This window comes from Propithecus coquereli, unplaced genomic scaffold (assembly GCF_000956105.1).
Source record: "Propithecus coquereli isolate 6110/MARCELLA unplaced genomic scaffold, Pcoq_1.0 Scaffold214, whole genome shotgun sequence".
Lineage (NCBI taxonomy): Eukaryota > Metazoa > Chordata > Mammalia > Primates > Indriidae > Propithecus > Propithecus coquereli.
Window position 1 is genome coordinate 1 of NW_012146523.1, and position 18,105 is coordinate 18,105.

Here is an 18,105-nt window from a genome sequence, read left to right on the forward strand (position 1 = left end):
GGCTACGAGCTGTGCAGTGACCTAACCCTCTGCTGCCCTGATACTCAATGCAAGGTCCCTGAACCAGCAGCTTCAAAGACACCTGGGAGCTCATTCAAAATGCAGAACCTCAGGCCCTGCACCAGACCTGTGAGTCAGAACCTGAATTCTAACAAGATGCCCAGATGATTGGTGTACACATTAAAGTTGGAGGAGCCCTGCTCTACTGGGTGGAAGCCAAGAATGCAGGAATTCTTCTCCAGTATTTTCTAAGTTATCACTGTTGTTACCAATTTTTATAAACTCTATTTACGGCTACATCATGGCATTTCTCTTCTCCTCCCTGATTACAGGTGTTTCACGTGTCTGTCTCACCCACACCCTATCAAATATTAGACACTGTTACGTTTAAGCCCTGGTTTTTTGCTTGTCGTCTTTGACTTTCCACCTTGCAGTGGCTTGTAAATGATCAAGAAATATTAATGAGGGCAAATAATTGATTTTCTTCTTTCTTCCTAGATGCTTGAGAATATGGCAATAGACACCTATTGGGTAGTCTTCCCAGCATCTCTTCCCACTTCCTGGGATCCCGGCCACCCAGTTCTCCCTTGGGAAACCACTCTTCTCCAGTCTCAGGCTAATGGATTCAAATGTTCCTAACTGCCTGCTCCTGGGTGAACACATGAGAGCTTTCATCATGCGGGCCTCTGTGATTTTTCGGGAAGCCCATGCATTCCAAGCTAGGGCAATGAGCATTAGCCACATTTGCTGGAATGAAGGAAGAAAGGCATGCTTTTCCCTCTACAGTTACTAAGCTGGCAAGATGGAAGCCTAGAGCTACCGTAGCCATCCCTGCCCCTCCCTAGAAAAAGTCAGACTGCAGATTAAACAGAGCCAGAGATGGAGAAAGACTCCAGAAGCCACTATTTGAGCACTTGAATCATCCTGCCCAAATCCACATACCTTTTCTAGGTGAGGGGCAAGTATTCAAGGGTGTGGGGCCAGGATTGCTCTAGATTCTCCCAAAAGAAGTCCTCCTATGGTTAGAGGCCTGAATAAGATGGGCCACAAGCTCCCAGTTAATACTTTGCTTTTCCTGTGGCTTGCCTTGGGGTTCCTGAGAGTCCCATGTTGTGAGTGCTCTTTGGTTTTATAAAACAGCACCAGCAACATAATTACTCCTCAACATCCTCATGTATTCTGTATTAGTCAGATTAGGGACAGGGATGTTACAGTTGGGCAAGTCAGATGGCATTTGGATACTTCTATCAACATGCTAGTACCATGACCCAGAATCCCCAGGTGCATAGGCATCCTGCCACCAATCTCCTGGTGTACACCTCCTGTGTGATGAGTCACCCCCAAACATACATACACAGCCCAGTGCATCTCTCATGGAGCCCTCTCAGGCCAAAGGATGTCTCGAGGGTATCAGCAGCTGGGAAGAACACGTCTACAGCACCCACTAAAGATTTTTTTAGGTTCAACTAAACATTCAGACTCACAAGACAACTACAGGCCACACTCGGCATCCATCTGTTAGCTTATAGACAAAAGAATAAATGATAAAAACAAAGGGCCTTTTGAGCTGGCCAAAAGGACAACTACAGGCACTCTGTTTCTGTAGGAGTCCTTGCAGTAGTCTAACAGCTCAGATGCAAGGAGATAAGCCCTGTATCAGGTAGGTGTAGGATCCACCTGGCCTAAAAGCTGCTAACCCAGAGGAGTCATAGTTTCCAAGGTTTCTGCAAGATCCATGCCCAGATATGAGTCACACCTCTTAGGGAAGTCCAAAGCATAGCTTCCCTTTCAAGTATTTATAGTTCATTTAGAGCTCTCCCAGTTCAGATGCAATTTGACAATCAAAGGTCATTTTTAGCACAAGCAATTCTGCCTAGAAACATAGTTGACATTCTGTCATTGTCAAGTTACCAGGGGAACTGAGCTGGAGAGTTAACCAAAGGTCAAATTCTTATTCAAAAAGGGAAATGGCTTTGTCAACTATTTATCCAATCCAAAAACTTAATAATATCCTCAGAAAACACAGAGGGATTCTTACAGAGACCCTGGCGCCCCATAGTTCAGATGGATATACTGGCAGAACAATTATATAAACAATGCAGGCATAACCAGCTCTCTCTTACAAGAATAAGACTGCTTCAGTGATGGGCCCAGAGTTCTGTGGGTGGAGCACCGTTGTTTGGAGTGTTCCACCTGCTGAAGGCTGGATGCACTGGCCAAAGAAAACCAATGATCAGATACTTTCACCAGTTGTGTTATCCCTCCTTGTAAAGGCTGAACTGGGGCCTAGAGAAGGTGTTCTTTCTGAAAAGTCATGAGAATAGATGTAAGAAGGTGTCCACTTCTGGCATCTGTGCCAATTAGACCCAGATTGGCATAGCCAAGGCTGACCTCCATACATACAGTGCAATAGCCAGGAGTCCCTCACAGTCCTGCTGTCAGTGAGCGTGCGTGTGTGCATGCATGCACATACATGCAAGTAGTGAGAAGAAACCCACAATATCTCACCTTCCCCGGCCTAGCAAGAAACCAAGAACAATGTATATTTAGCTTCCTTGGAAACTCAGTGGCATTAAAGGTTTAGTTCTCAAACTGTGGCAAAAGCTAGCAGAAAATCTGAGTTCCCCAATATATTGTATAGGTAGTCATGCTAAGTAATGCTAACACCTGTAACCACCTAAAAGCACAAGGACCATAATCATCAAAAGCACAAGTACCAACGTCATCAAAGCCACCAATACTAGCTACATTTCCATAAATGCCTCCAAATGCCATTATCATTGAGCCCCCAATACCTAGAATCACAAGACCACTGCAATCTAAACTGCAATTATTATAACCAGAGCCACAAAATTTCAAATATCCAGAACTATTGCTGTTGCTGTCACCCAGAAACATGTGTCCAATATTACATGTCAGCTATTGTCACAATAAAGCTGTGTAACACATCAACCTAAAATTAAGTGGCTTTAAACAACAATTAATTTTTGCTCCTGACCCTGCAATTGATCAGGCAGTTCCTCTGGTCTGTCCCAGGTTTGGCTGAACTCAGCCAGATGTGTTCATTGGCTTCAGTTAGATGGTAGGTTAGCTAGCAGCTGGCTGGTCTGCGACGTCCTCAGCTAGGACGACTCAGGTCTGCCACAAATGATCTCTCACCTTCCGGCAGGCTAGGCTAGGCTTGTTCACGCTGAAGGAAGAGGGATACTACTGAGAGTGAAGCGCAAAGGGCCTTTTGAGGTCTAGGCTTAGAAATGACACAGGGTCATTTCAGCCACTTTCTCCTGGCCAGAGCAAATGACAAGATGAGCCCAGATTCGAAGGGGAAGAGGGGAAGACACTACCTCTTGATGTTAGCTGCTGCAAAGTCCCATTGCAAAGGGTACATGTACAGGGATATGTAGACAATTGGGGCTATATTTCTAATCAATTCACTGCAGACACTTTGAAAGATAATGCCACATGTACCTTGACAAAGACTCTCTTCTTTGACCAGAATGTTAGGCAGCCTCCTCTGAGTCCTCCACTTGACTAGGCTCAGCCTTGGGCTTCTCTCTCCACCCTTGCAGAATCCACTGTGAGCAAGAATCCTGCTTTGACAATCCCTGACCCTTGGTATTCTGACCGCCCTCCATATCTTATCACCCTGGCCTACCTTCGGCAATAATCTTATCAAATCAGTTTAGCCAAAGCCTCTTATCCTCAATGTTTTCCCCTAGTGATCTTTTACCCACTGCCCCCAGCTGCTCCTTGACTGTGAACCCCCAGCTGTCCTTGTTGGAGACAGAGCTGGACTCAGGGTAGAGTCTAATCTGCCCCCAACAGCAAGGCCCCATTGCAGTGGTCCTTATGCCTATTCTCATGCTCCCCCCTTACCATCTTTAACAAGTGTCATGAATAATTTTTTCTTTAACAATCTGGAACTAAAAGTGAAACCAACAGCTAAAGTCACAAGACCCATCAAGTGCCACGAATATTTAATGTCACAAGTATGTCACCATCACATGACTAATATCACCCAGAAACAATACACATCTTAACGTACACCTGCATCGACTACCTAATCCAATGTTAAAGATTAAAATGCTTAAGTCATCAAAGAGTCCCCTCTCATTGCATCCTTGTTAACAGGTCATGTAGTGTCTGGGCATCTCTGTTCCCCACTAAGCTGAGGCCTATGAGAAGAATCTGTACTCTATCATAATTATTTTTTTCCAACTCTCTAAGAAATACAAGAACATTTTTTTAATACCATATCCTGACAAAGTAACCCCTAAGAATAATAAGCAATGTATGTGCAAGCATTAATTTCTTTTGTTGTTTTGCAAATTTTACAACATATAATTGTGGTTTTGGAATGGTCATCCCAACAGATAGTATGTCAGCTTGGTTCCTGTGAAAGAATCAAATCTATTTCTTTGGGGAACCTTCTGTGAGTACATTTTCAGAAAGCAAATGTTTATTTTCTTGGTAAATAAATGTACTGCTTTGAAAAAGTTTCCTGGGAAGGAGAAAATGAGCAATGTTGAATTATTACTGGTCATTACTAAAAAAAGTCAGAAACTATTTACAAAACCCAAATATATAGTGAAGCATATTATAGCTAGTGAAATAAGAGACTTGGCAGAAACTCAAGCTTCATGAGTTTTAGCATATGGTTTTGGAAGAGCCAGGAGTTTTCCGTGAGCATTCACATCAGCATGCATGAGATCTGGTCTTACAGGGGCCTGCTTCCCCGCACTGGAAGATGACCCCAGAGGAGGAAATACACTAGGGCCTCCTTGAAGGACTTTATACAGAAGAATGGCAGCTCCAAATGTGCTGATGGCTGTCAGACATCACCCTTTGTCTGACAGACAGGGCCACTGAGAACCGGTCCTATCAGCACCTCCAAAATTGCAATGTTGGTGACACCATTAGAGGTCAGTACCAACTGTTGGCTCTGAAGACATTGTTCCTCAGAAACAAACTCGCATCCTCACAGGTCAAACGATGCACACAGCAGTGGAAGATGTTGGCATATTTTGCTAACTTTTAATTTTGTTTGTCCAATAATGCTGCTATTAATCTGTCCTGGTGGCCCTTCGGATTCCATTGCTGCCTCTCTTCAGGGGCAGTAGGAATAGCACGTGTATTGTTGGGGAGTCAGGAAGGGTCCCTCCAAACTATGAGCAAAGATTGTTGAGAAGGGAGACTAGTTTTTACAAACTGTTTCTGTGGCTGTTATTCCAGGGACACACTGGACCCAGCCACGTACCAAAAGTTTCAGCTGTAAAGACTCGTTCATTCCTATTTACTGCACACATACTTTGTGCCGGGATTTGTGCTGGGCGCTGCAGACACTGCCGTGGTTAAATAGACAAGGTTCCTGCTCTAACCTACATTCAAACATGGAAGTATGTCACAAATGGGAAACACGTAAGTGAACAAAAGAATTATAGTTTGTGATAAATGCCAAGAAGGAACAAACAGAATGAAATGAAGAATGGCCAATCCATATTCAGCAGGTGTCAGGAAACGACTCTGTAGAAGGTGACATTGAAACTAAATCCCAAAGGACGAGAAGGAAGCAGGCATGCAAATATCTGGGAGAAGGGCAGAGGAACACGGAAGTGTGAAGAGCTCGAGGCAGGAAAGGACCATTCCAGGGCGTGTCAGAAGACAAGTGTGACTACCGCAGCGGGTCTGTGGAGAGACAGGCCTGAGACCGAGTCAGAAAGGGGCGTGGGAACCCGGTGATGCAGGGCCTCGCCAACCACGAGGAAGAAGGCACAGTTTATTCTCAAAGTGAAAGGAGCCAGTTTCCAGCTTTAAGCCAGGGAGTACCATGATCTTGTTTGCATTTTTTAAAAATCCATCTAGTTACTGGATAAAGAATAGATTATGCCTATATTATCATATTTATTTAACTATACTGTTACAAACCAGCATATAAACATAAACTCCTCAGAGTGATATTAATTTGAGCAAAGGGCCCACAAATCACCTGGCCTCCATATAAAAATAAATATTGTTTTAATGCATTGCCAAAAGCAGCACGCACCAGACTTCATTAGTGTGTGTTAATTTTTAATTTGATGCTTGAGCGCCTCCTTGTGGCTGTATGGTTGCAAGCTCCCTGGCAATGTCAGTTTCCATACAGCAGCTAGGAATCTTTTTTTAATTCATCCTTGTTAATAAAAAATGCAAAGCCTAAAATGTGAGTTTGAAATTTAATTAGTGCATTTGAAAATATAAATTTATCTATTACAGATTAGTTCTTATATACAACATATGTACTATATAACATATGGTATGATATGGTTACACTCTCACTGAAACCTGTTGGTGTCTGTAACATTCTTGCCAACATCTGATACAAATTAAAGTAAGATATAAGATATTTGCCTTCCCTCAAAAATAATTTCATCAGTGTCTTTAACAGTGTCTTTAACAAATTCACAGCAACCAAACAAAAGGACTAAGTCTTTGTGTTCCATCTTCAGAGTAAAAAACTGAGGTGGGACATATTTATCTTCTATGGAAGATACAAATAAAAATAATTGTCTTATTCACATGGTAGTAATATTCATTGGGGGTTGGGAGTTGGGGTGGGTAAACTCACAACTAATGGACGCAGTGAGCATTGTATGGGGGGAGGGCACGCCTCTAATCCTGGCTTGAGTGAGACAAAGTCATAACATGTAACCAAAATGTTTGTACCCCCATAATATCCTGAAATTTAAAAAAAATAATAATTGTTTTCTTCATTCATCACCATATATAGTTGGTGACTGACAACTTTAATTAGAGAGAAACCAAATTAGCTGGGCATTAGGGACTTTCTAACTGTTGTATCCCTCACTTAATAAGAATTACAACTTTGGAGACTTGCTCTCGGAAGGCACATCCATGCCAAAAGAATCTCATTTTCAACCCATCTTGATGTGTAGAAAGCTCTCATGCCATGAGATACGCCATGCATTTATAAGCTAGAAGGAAGAAGAGCTTACTCAGCCCTGGAGATCTGAGACATGTTACCTGGGGTTGAAGTTAAATCTTTGCCACCTTAATTCTCTGTATCTCTTTTCTTAGCTCTAATTATTATTCCCAATGTATTTCCAGCGTGTTTGGAATTTCCAAGTAGACGTAGTTGGGCTGGGGTATAAGAAAGGAATGCTAGGAACACTATGGGGCCAGTCAGCCAGAAGTAACCATAGTAATGGCACCTTCCCTGGACAAGTAGGAATATCCTCATGGGTAATGTTTAAAATCTAAAAATGTCCTCAAGGCATAAATTGCATTAAATGACTGTTCAAAGTGAATTAACACATTAAACTTCCACTAATGTCACATTCCCTACATGCGGCTTACATAGTCCACCAGACTACCCTATGTGTGATTCCTGCAGGAAATTGTACTTAACCACAAAGATCTGCTTTGAAATAACAATAAGGCAAACTGCTGCAGGATTTTGTTTCTGCTCACAAATCATGAAGGTGGTAGTAATCTAAAAAAAAAAAATGTAAATGCCTGCAGTTACTTGCAAACAAGTAACCATAATATTGGGAATGTAGATCAGTATTCCATGATGCACTATCGCTTTATGATGTATGAAGTGTAAAACATTTCAGTCATAGCCATCTCATCTTTTTGCTGTTACCGTCAAAAGAGTAATAGCTCCCTAAAAAATGGGAACCAATTTTGTGTAGAGTCAGTTTACATAATAGATTCATAAGATGCGAAACATTTGCAACAAAAATAAAATAAAACCACAGAAAACAGAAATACTCAAGAGACAATGAATATATTATATCTGAAATGCAGGATAACTTAAACTTACTAGAATTATGAAATTAAGATACAAGTAACAACAGATGATTTCACTAAAAAACGCATTTTAAATGCTCTGAATAATGACGTGTAAAAGATATAAAAATTCAAACCACTCAAGGGCACTGAAACTGTACTATCATTCATGGACATGATCTCCGAAATAGTTTAGGAGATCCGTCAGGACCCATCTGGTGTAAATCACAGGAATGTAATGCAAACTAGTGCAACTATTTTTTCATAACAAAAAAAAAATACAAAGATGAAGAGGGCCACAGGAAATCAGTGTTCATGCTCTCTCCTTCTCTTTCTCTCCCTCTCGCTCTCGCTGTCTCTCGTTTTCTTCTGCTCTACTACTTTTTTTTTTTTTTTTTTTTGAGACACAGTCTCACCCTGGCTAGGGTGCAGTGGCATCATGACAGCTCACAGCAACCTCAAACACCTGAGCTCAAGAGATCCTCCTGCCTCAGCTTCCCGAGTAGCTGGGACTACAGGCGCACACCACCACGCCCAGCTAATTTTTTCTATTTTTGGTAGAGACAGGGTCTCACTCTTGCTCAGGTTGGTCCTCCCACCTCAGCCTCCCAGAGTGCTAGGGTTACAGGTGTGAGCCACCGCACCTGGCCTTGCTCTACTACTTTCTGAGTTTTATCCTCACTCTCTCCCACTACAGACACCTTGCTCTATGTAGCTGGGTTTAAGGGCAGAAGGAAATGGCTTGCTATGGTCTGAATGTTTATGTTTCCCCAATTCATATGTTGAAACCTAATCCCCAATGTGATAGTATTAGGACATGGGGCTTGTGGGTGTGGGAGATGATTAGGAATTGGAGCCCTTATAAAAGAGGCCCCAGTGAGCTTCCTTGCCCCTTTCACCATATGACAACACAGGTAGAAAGCACCATCATCTATGAACCAAAAAGTGGTCCCTCGCCAGACTCTGAATCTGCCAGTGCCTTGATCTTGGACTTCTCGGCCCCCAGAACTGTGAGAAACAAATTCTGTTGTTTACAAAATGCTCAGTCTGTGGTATTTTGTTACAGCAGCCTGAATGGACTAACATCTGGCTATAGACATTCCTATTTCCAGAGAACAGAGAGCATTTTTCTCTCACAGTACCCTGTATTAAATCTACAGTAAGGACCCAGTTTAGAGCACATACCTAAACCCCTGCACCGATTCCCAAAGCCTGGTGGATGGGGAATTATATTTGGCTATCTCTGGATCCACTGTAGCCTGGTGGAGGTTGGGAGGCAAAGAACAGAATATTGTATTAATAATTTGTATCCTTCCTATACACAAAATACACAAAGAAAGGTGCTGTTGCTAGAAAAAGGGAGTAAGAAAGTATGGGAGGGAGAGTAGCTGAGCAGGAAAATATACACGCACACACACACACACACACACAAGTATATGCACAATGTGTGTACTACAGTGTCATTATGTCAAATGATCACCAGCTTTAGGAAAGTGGTTATAGGGTATAAGTCCACTCTCATATGGCTCCATGGTGAGGGAGGGGAGAACAAAGTGGAACAGGAGCTACAGAAGGGCAGGTTTTACATCAAATATAGACAGAACTTTCTATCAATCAGATACAAAAGATGCAATAGGTTACACCTCACAAAGTAGTGAGCCACCTACTTTTGGAGATATTCAATTCTTAGCTGGAAGACAATTGGGCTAAGATGTTGCAATGGGAATATAAATTTCAGTGGGTAGAATGTGAATCCAAATAACAGTAATCTTGAACATTCATGATTCTGCAAATTACGATATACTGAATGGGATGAGATTTATCCTTAGGGACATTGTTGTATTTTGATCCTTGGGGCCTACCTTATGGTGGAGGTCACCAACTGATGGTCCATGAACCACCTAGTATTTTTTAAATATTTGAATTAACTGCTAATACTTCAAACTCTTGGAAAATTCATATAAAATTTTGATTTTACAGCTTCTCTTGAAAAATACTAGATCCGTATTAGCAGGAGCCAAGAGTGACTGCACCCTTAGCACAGGGCTCATGCTATTCCAATTTCCAGAGGCAAACCCAGCCCACTGCATTAATTTACAGCCTCTCTTTCTCCTGTTTATATTTCAGTTTGCAACCCCTGTGTAAACCAAAGTTTTTTAACACTACTCTTTACGCTGGTTGCTATAGCTTTATACTCGTTCTTCATCAGACTAATTTTCCCCACCACAATCACACACTCTTAACCACTGTACCAAGAGCAACTATAATAAACATAATAATAAAAGGTATTGAGTAACACTTACTGAGTGTTCATTATGTGCTAGCTAAGCTAAGCACTGAACTAAAGCTGTTATATACTCTATCATGTAGTATAAACAAACTTCCACTGCAGTGACGAACAATTGCCAATCTCCAGGACGTAACACCCAAAAGTTCATTTCTTATACATGTTTCTCATCCAATAGGGAGCAGCATGGTGTTCTAATCTACAGTTTCTCAAACATCTAGAGCGACCAAGGCTCTACCGTCTTGTGGTTTATTTTTGGATCTTCTCGAAAATTTAGTAGACTTCTTCCTATTTGTTTGCCAAAAATTTCATGGACCAACATCTTCATCCATAGTTATTTATAAAGCATGTTCTTAGAAAACATTCTGTTTTCCAACCTTTTCCCCTGGAACTAAAAGTTCATTAGAGTATTATCTTCCTCTCAAGTTATAGCAGATGACAGTATTATCAAACATTTTGCCTCTATGTAACATGGACATTCTTCTGGTCTCTGATATCACTGTCCTCATTACCTTTGACCAGACCATTAAGCCAATACAAAATATTTTAGGTTTTTATTAAAATAGCACCCCTACTTCCTATAAGCGTGATATTATTCACAATAGCCTAAGCTTATGCTGCCATAACAAACCACCCAAATCATCAGGGGCTTGACACAGTAAAAGTTTATTTCTCATTTATGCCAGTATCTAGTTCAGTAGCCAGGGCTCTCCTCTGCACAGTCACGCAGGGACCCGGCCTGAGACTGAAGCTCCACCATTGTGTAGCTGTGCCACCTGTAACACGCTACCTTCTCAGTTGCCACAGCAGGGGAAGAAAAAGATTAGCAAATTATTCCATAACAAACGTGACGCATAGTCTTTTCATGTTTTATTGCTAGAACCAGTCACACGAGCCACCTAACTGCTGTGAAATGTGTGAGAGCAGATAGAAAGTTTAGTGAGCATTACTCGTCTTTCTGCCTCGTTATGCCATCTGATCTCATTACAGTTCTCTTACAGAGGTATTGCTATCCTCATTCTACGTATGAAGAAACAAAGACTTAGAGAAGTTGAATGACTCATCCAAGGACATAACTAGTAAGTGGAAGATGCAAGATGGAGATGCCAAAAGGACCAGGCAGAGGAATTGCAACCAGAACACAGTATCTACATCTTTTAGGTCCTTCTAAATTGATTCATTTATCACAAATTCACTGATTCACCACACAGAAGGTTCTAATCCAAATTTTACCACCATATTGTGATTTTGCACAATTCACAACTTCAGTCTCATAGAGCCTATTAATGTGAGAATTAAAAAACATCACCTGAACCTCAGTTTTTTTGCCCATGATTAAAGAAAGTGGACCAGGAATTCCTAATGCCCCATCTACCTCTAATGCTTCTGATTCACTTCTAAGGCCAGTGTGAAACTGATTGAGAACTCAAGATATCAGCCCTCTAACAGGTGCTGATACATTATCCACAGAATTGTGGTGGCCAGCATGACATTTCATAAGAAAGCATTATTGTCAGTGCTCCTATGTATTCACCAGAAATCTTTGAAATGTTTTATTTCTCAGAGCAAGAAATAACCTTATATAACTTAGAGCAAGCCATGTAAGACAGAAAGTTTATGATCATTGATACTACATCACCGTATGCAGACTGATCAAGGCCACCTCTAAGTCCTACTGAATCCTATTATTTTTACCTTCATATACCACCCCAGTCTAAGCCACCTACTGGATTATTACAATGGCCTCCTCCACCTTCCACTCTGGTACTGTTACAGTCTACTCTCCACACTGCAACCAGAATGAGTCTTGTACAACATAAGTTAAAGCATGTCATTGTTCCGCGGAAGCCCCTCCAATGGCTTTCCCGCTCACATAAAATAACAGTCTCAATCCTGCAAGGATGATGTGGTCATCATCTAGCCCCTGCTCCTCCTCTCTGGCTTTGCCTCCTTCTTGCTCTGATTTCTTGCTCCTTCCCAACCTTCTTACTATTCCTTGAACTCCACACGCTGCTGCCACCTCAGGGCTGCTATCCTTGCTCCTCCTCTGCCTCAAGTTCTCATCTCCTAGAGAGCTGCAGGGCTCACCTGCTCACTTCCTTGAGGTCTCTGCTCGCATATCTTCACATCAGTGATGTCTTAGACTACTCACGTTTAATAAAGTACCATATTACTCTGCACCCTTTCCCTGAATTGCTTTTTTTCCTTTTGCATTTCACATCTCCTGATATACCAAGTATTTGCGTATTAGCTGTTTCTCCCTAGTAGAAAAGGATAGAATATTCCTCCATGATAGCAAGGACTTTGTTCACTGCTGTATCCCTACTGCCTAGAACAATGCCTGTCATGTAGTAAGTGCTTAATAAATACTTATTTAATAACTGCACAATTATTTAATTAAGTGCTTAGTGCAGTATTCATAGTAGGAACTAAATAACTTGAAGCTCTTCTTATCTATTATGGTTATTACTAGACTCTGACTGCATATTCCTGCTCATTCTGGGGGGAAATGCACGTTCTTACTTGAAGGACTTCCTTCAACTTTGGGAGCGAAGCCTTCAAAGACAGCAGGAAAGATAGACAGGTCTCACTGTATATCCCAACAGACGAAGGACTCTAAAATAGCAACTCAGCTGGGCGGTTCACCTTGACTAGACTATTAACCTCATAAATACAGTATTATTAAGACTAAGTAAAATAGAATTGTGCTGTCCAATACAGTAGCTGCTAACCACATACGGCTATTTAAATTTAAAGTAGTTAAAGGTAAAAAAAATTAAAAATTCAGTTCCTTAGTGCACCAGCAGCATTTCAAGTGCTCAGTAGCTACAAGTGGCTGGTGACTACCTTATTAGAGAGGGTAGATATATTAATAGAACATTTTCATCATTGCATTTCATCTTGGATGGTGCTGAACTAGAGTTCAGCAAATATACTAAAAGGTTGAGGAAAACCAGAACTATGTCGCCCCTGGGTTTATTTGGAAAATTGATGGAATGTGTTCACCAGAGCCTCTTGACACAGGGGTGAAGACTATTAGGAGAATAAAGTCTGGCGGCAAGACTGATTGGAGGGGGTGGAGCAAGATGGCCAAATAGAAACCTTCAGCGATCGTCCCTCCACACAAATACCAAATTCAGCAAATACCAACAAATTCAACAATTCTACACAAGGAAAACCTTCAGAAGAACCAAAAATCAGGTGAGTGATCATACTACCTGGTTTTGATATTATATCCAGGAAAGAGCACTGAAAAGGGCAGAAAAGACAACCTTGCATTGTACAAGCTACTCCTCCCCATCCCCCGGCAAGGCCTCACCAGCACTCTGAGTGTGCCCAGGGAGGGAGAGTAAAGTGATTGCGGGACTTTGCATTGAAACCCAGGGCTGCCCGGGTAAAAGGGGAACATAGCACAGGGAGCATTTCAGACCAGCCCAGGCAGAGGGAAATCCTCTACCCCAAAACCCAAGTTCCGGCTAGCCCAAATACCTGCTGACAAAAAGAAGCCTGGGGCCTGGACTAAATTCGTAAGGCAGTCAGGCCACAAAGGCTGCAGCCCTTGGGAAATTCCTGAGGCTGTGCTGGCTCCGAGCCAGTAGACTTGGGGTGCAATGACCCTGTGAGACACTAGCTGCAAAGGCCAAGCTCGTTCCTCTTCCCCCAAATATAGGCAGCGCGGCTCAGGGAGAGTCTTCTTGCACTTGGGTAAAGAAAAGGGAAGAGCTGAGAGAATTTTGTTTTGTAACGTGGGAACCAGCTCAGCCACAGCAAAATAAAGTACCAAGCAGACTCTTAAAGCCCCTGAGTTCAGGTCATAGTTCCTGAACAGAATTTCTGGACCCATGCTGGGCCAAAAGGAAACATGCTGCTCTGAAGGGAAGGACCCAGTCCTGGCAGGATTCACCACGTGCAAACTAAAAGGCCATTGGGCTTTGAATAAGCATCAGAGGAGGCCAGGCAGCAGTCACCATGGGCTTTGGGTAAGACTGAGCTGGCTTCAGGTGTGACCTGGCACTGGTAGCCACGGGGGAGTGCCCACATCACTCCTCCCCCAACTCCAGGAGTTCAGTACAGTGAAAGAAGAGAGTGAGAGACTTTGCCTGGTCATCCAGGGAATTCCCCCATATTCTACCCAAGTCTACCAGGAGTACCAGGAGTCTACAGACTAGTACTACCAGGAGTCTGCAAGAGTTACAGCATTACTGGGCTTAGGGCACCGCTATTGCTGATACAGCTCAGTGACCAAAGTCTTGGATCATAACACTCAATTAACTTTAAATATCTAGAAAGCTTTCTCAAGAAGGATACGTTCAAATAAGCCCAGGTTACAAACTTCATAATAAACACATAACTCTTCAATGCCCAGACATCGACAAACATCCACAAGCATCAAGAACATCCAGGAAAACATAATCTCATCAAATGAACTAAATAAGGTACCAGTGACCAATCTTGGAGCAATGGAGATATGTGACTTATCAGACAAATAATTCAAAATAGCTGTCCTGAAGAAGCTCAATGAACTTCAAGATAACACAGAGAAGCCTATCTGAGAAATTTAACAAAGAAATTGAAATATAAAAAAAGGTCAAGCATAAATTCTGGAGATGAAGAATGCAATTGCCAAAATGAGAAATGCATCAGAGTCTCTCAATGGTAGAATTGACCAAGCAGAAGAAGGAATTAATAATCTTGAAGACAGGCTATTTGAAAATACATAATCAGAATAGAAAAAAGAATAAAGAATAAAAAAGAATGAAGCACATCTACAAGATCAAGAAAATATTCACAAAAGGGCAAATCTGAGACTTACTGGCCTTAAAGTGAAGCAGCAGAGCCTCATCTGTAGCAGATACGTGTTTGTTTGTTGACATGGTGGTCCCCAGGATGAGCCTGGCTACTTTGTAAGTACATATGAGAGATTCATTGGGGAAACCTAAAAATATTTGAAGGGTACCTCACAGGGACCTAAGATCCTATGGGATCAGGAAGAGCAAAAGCCAGAGGAACTAGCTTATTCTTAATAATATAGCACTGTTTGTAAGTATAGGCTAGAGAAACCAGGGTAAAGGGTGGAGGAGACATGGCTTACACTTAAGAATGGTCAGATTAAACAGGACAACCAGCAAGGAAACCCTCATGGACTATAAAAGACATGAAAGCATCACTTCATGCAATGCTACCTAATTCTGGACAGCTGCAGATTGCAAAAAGGATGAGCAATTTTGTTCTGCTGAAATAAGGAAACAAGCTCTGTTTTTCAAGTCAACTCCTAAAGCCAAACTTGAGACTTCTAAAAAGAATTGCAAGCATGATGCTCGTCAAAATACCAGCCACAAATGCTCATGGAAATGCAAACTTCATGTGCAGAGCGAAGGAAAGACTTGATGTTAGGAACTGGCTCTTCAGCCAAATCCCCTCACATCTTTAAAAATAAAATAAACCACACAGAATTTATTTTCAAGCATTTGGTCATTCTGAAAAATCAGAGAGAATTTTAGCCAAAAGGGAGGAAAAGTAGCACCCCTCCACAAAGGATAAATATCTGCTCCATAATTTATGGAGAATGCAAATCATCCAAGCAGCAGTCTGTTGACACTGACTGTTATTTCATCTAAGTAAATGCTTATATGAGCCTCAGAATGCCATGTCTCCTCCCAGCTGACCCTATTCCCATGACCTCCCCTACACAGAGTTCAGGGGAAAATGATACTTGAGAAAGATGTTGCATTTTTAACCTTGAGAAAAATATGGATTTGTGCATGAATGTATAGTTAGGTGGTAAGGGCTTTTGCCTTGATTGCTTTGTACCGGGGAAGCCTCTTTGACTATGGTATATGACAAACTTAAGCTGCCCTATTTTTAAAAAAAGCAAAATCAAGGAGCAGTCAGCCTCATTGCTTTTTCACTGTCAATGCAGTCAAATTTTGCATGCAATGTGTGTCACTGTTCATGCTGTTTTTAAAAACAATTCCAGAGCTCAGCACTTCCTAAGCTTGTTTTTGCTACTAAAATCTTGACTCTTGAGCAATGTTGAGTTTCCTGAGTTTTCTTTGGGCACTAGAGTTGTGACCCAATGTTAGGCCAATTAGGTCTTAGAGCATACATAGGTAAAGTCTTAACAGAAAGTTGAATGCTGGCTTATCTCCCCTGACCATGGAGTGTAAGGGTGATGGGTCCACGGAGGAGCCACATTAAATAAGCCTCCACAGTGTCAGATCTCCCTCTCTTTCCTTTCCCTCATCATCCTCTGCCTCAGTCTTTTTTTCCCAATGGCTACACCCATGGATTTTTTTAAAATATTTTTATTGAGTTGTATTAAATATAAAAGAGGATTAATTTTTACATATATACACCCACATGACTACTACTTAGATCAAAATACAGAATATTTCCAACATTCTAAAAGGCTCCCACATGCCCCTCCCAGTCAAATAGCCTCCCCTCAAAGGTAACCACTGTTCTGATTTTAATTCCATAGATTAGTTTAGTTTGCTCGTGAACTTCACATAAATGGAATCACACACTACATAGTTTTTTGTCTCTTCTTGCATTCATCATCATGATTGTAAGATTTATTCACACTGTGGCATGTCACAGCAGTTCTCTCTTTCTTATATTCCATCGTGTCAATACACACAGTTTATTTGGAGCCTTCAGTCTTTTTTCTCTGTTTCTTGTCCTCCCCAGATCCCAGTTCTATCACAAAGCTCTATCTAGATCCTTCTAGAAGCTGTGTGACATCCCAGGCTCCACAAGGTGAGTAGACAAAAAAAAAACATATTCAAGCTTGTGAGGTCCTGTCCTGGAGGAGATTTTAGGTGTTTTAGAGTCTTCTAAGTGAAACAATCAAAAATAATAATAACAAGCATTTCCTTGCTAATGCAGATCCCTTTCAAAGTCTAACTGTGTATGTTCAACTAATGGACTTTTTTAGTACCTTTTATATGCCAGGTACTTTTTAGATCCTGGAAATGAAGCATCAAATAAGACAGAGAAGAGCACACTGTTCTTCTGAAGCCAACCTTCAAAGAAAATATCAGATGGTGATAAAAGCTATCGGGAAAATTAAAATAGGACAGTGCAATAGGAAAGGCCTGAGGAGAGCACAGAATGACAAGAAATAGCCAGCTGCAGGAAGGTCAAGGGAAGCCATCAGGAGGAAGGATATTCTAAGCTTGCAGGACAGCAAGGTCAATGCTCTCAAGTCAGAGTGAACTTGGCCTTCTTAAAGAACAGAAAGGTTCTTGGGGCTAGCACGTAGTGGGAAGTATGAAAGCAACAGAAGATGAAATCAGTGTAGATTTTATTCTAAGCATGGTGGGAAGAAATTAGAGGGCTTTCAGCAGGAGAGTAACTCTGGAAGTCAAGTGGGAAATGATTTGAAAGGGGTTGGGATCCTGATGAAAAGGATCCTGATGAAAAGGCCACTTCCCGCAACGATGGGTGATGGTATCTTGTACCAAGATGACAGCAAAGGAGGCAGAGAAGTGGACAGAGCCCACTATGTTTCAAAGGGAGGGTCAACAGAATACACCATGGATAAGACGTGCCATTATGCTAAACAAGTTTCTGTCTTACTATGTCTTACTCAAGACCCCTTTATATGCTGGGATGGTGGAGGAAAGAAAAAACATTAAAGGGAAAGAAAATCCTGCCTCGTGGTACTAACTTCCATTGGCCCATGACATGAAGGAAATACTCTCACATGCACATTCTCTTAAGAGTCCTACAAGAATCATATAAGAGAAGGAAGCAGAACTAATGAGTTTAATTTTACAAATAAAGTCTCAGGATTTTTTGCACACCTCCTTTTCACATCAGTTAAAAACCCTCCATGTTGTTTTCCAGAGATATTTGCTCTAACAATTATAATAAATCTTAACTTTTATTGAGTGCTTTGTCTTTTCCAGACGCTATGAGAATTCGTGACAAAAAATCACCTCTTTTTATCCTAGCATGTGAGTGCTATTACTGCTGTCCTTAGTTTGAAGACCTGTAAGTTTAAGGCTCAGAGAGTTTAAGTAATC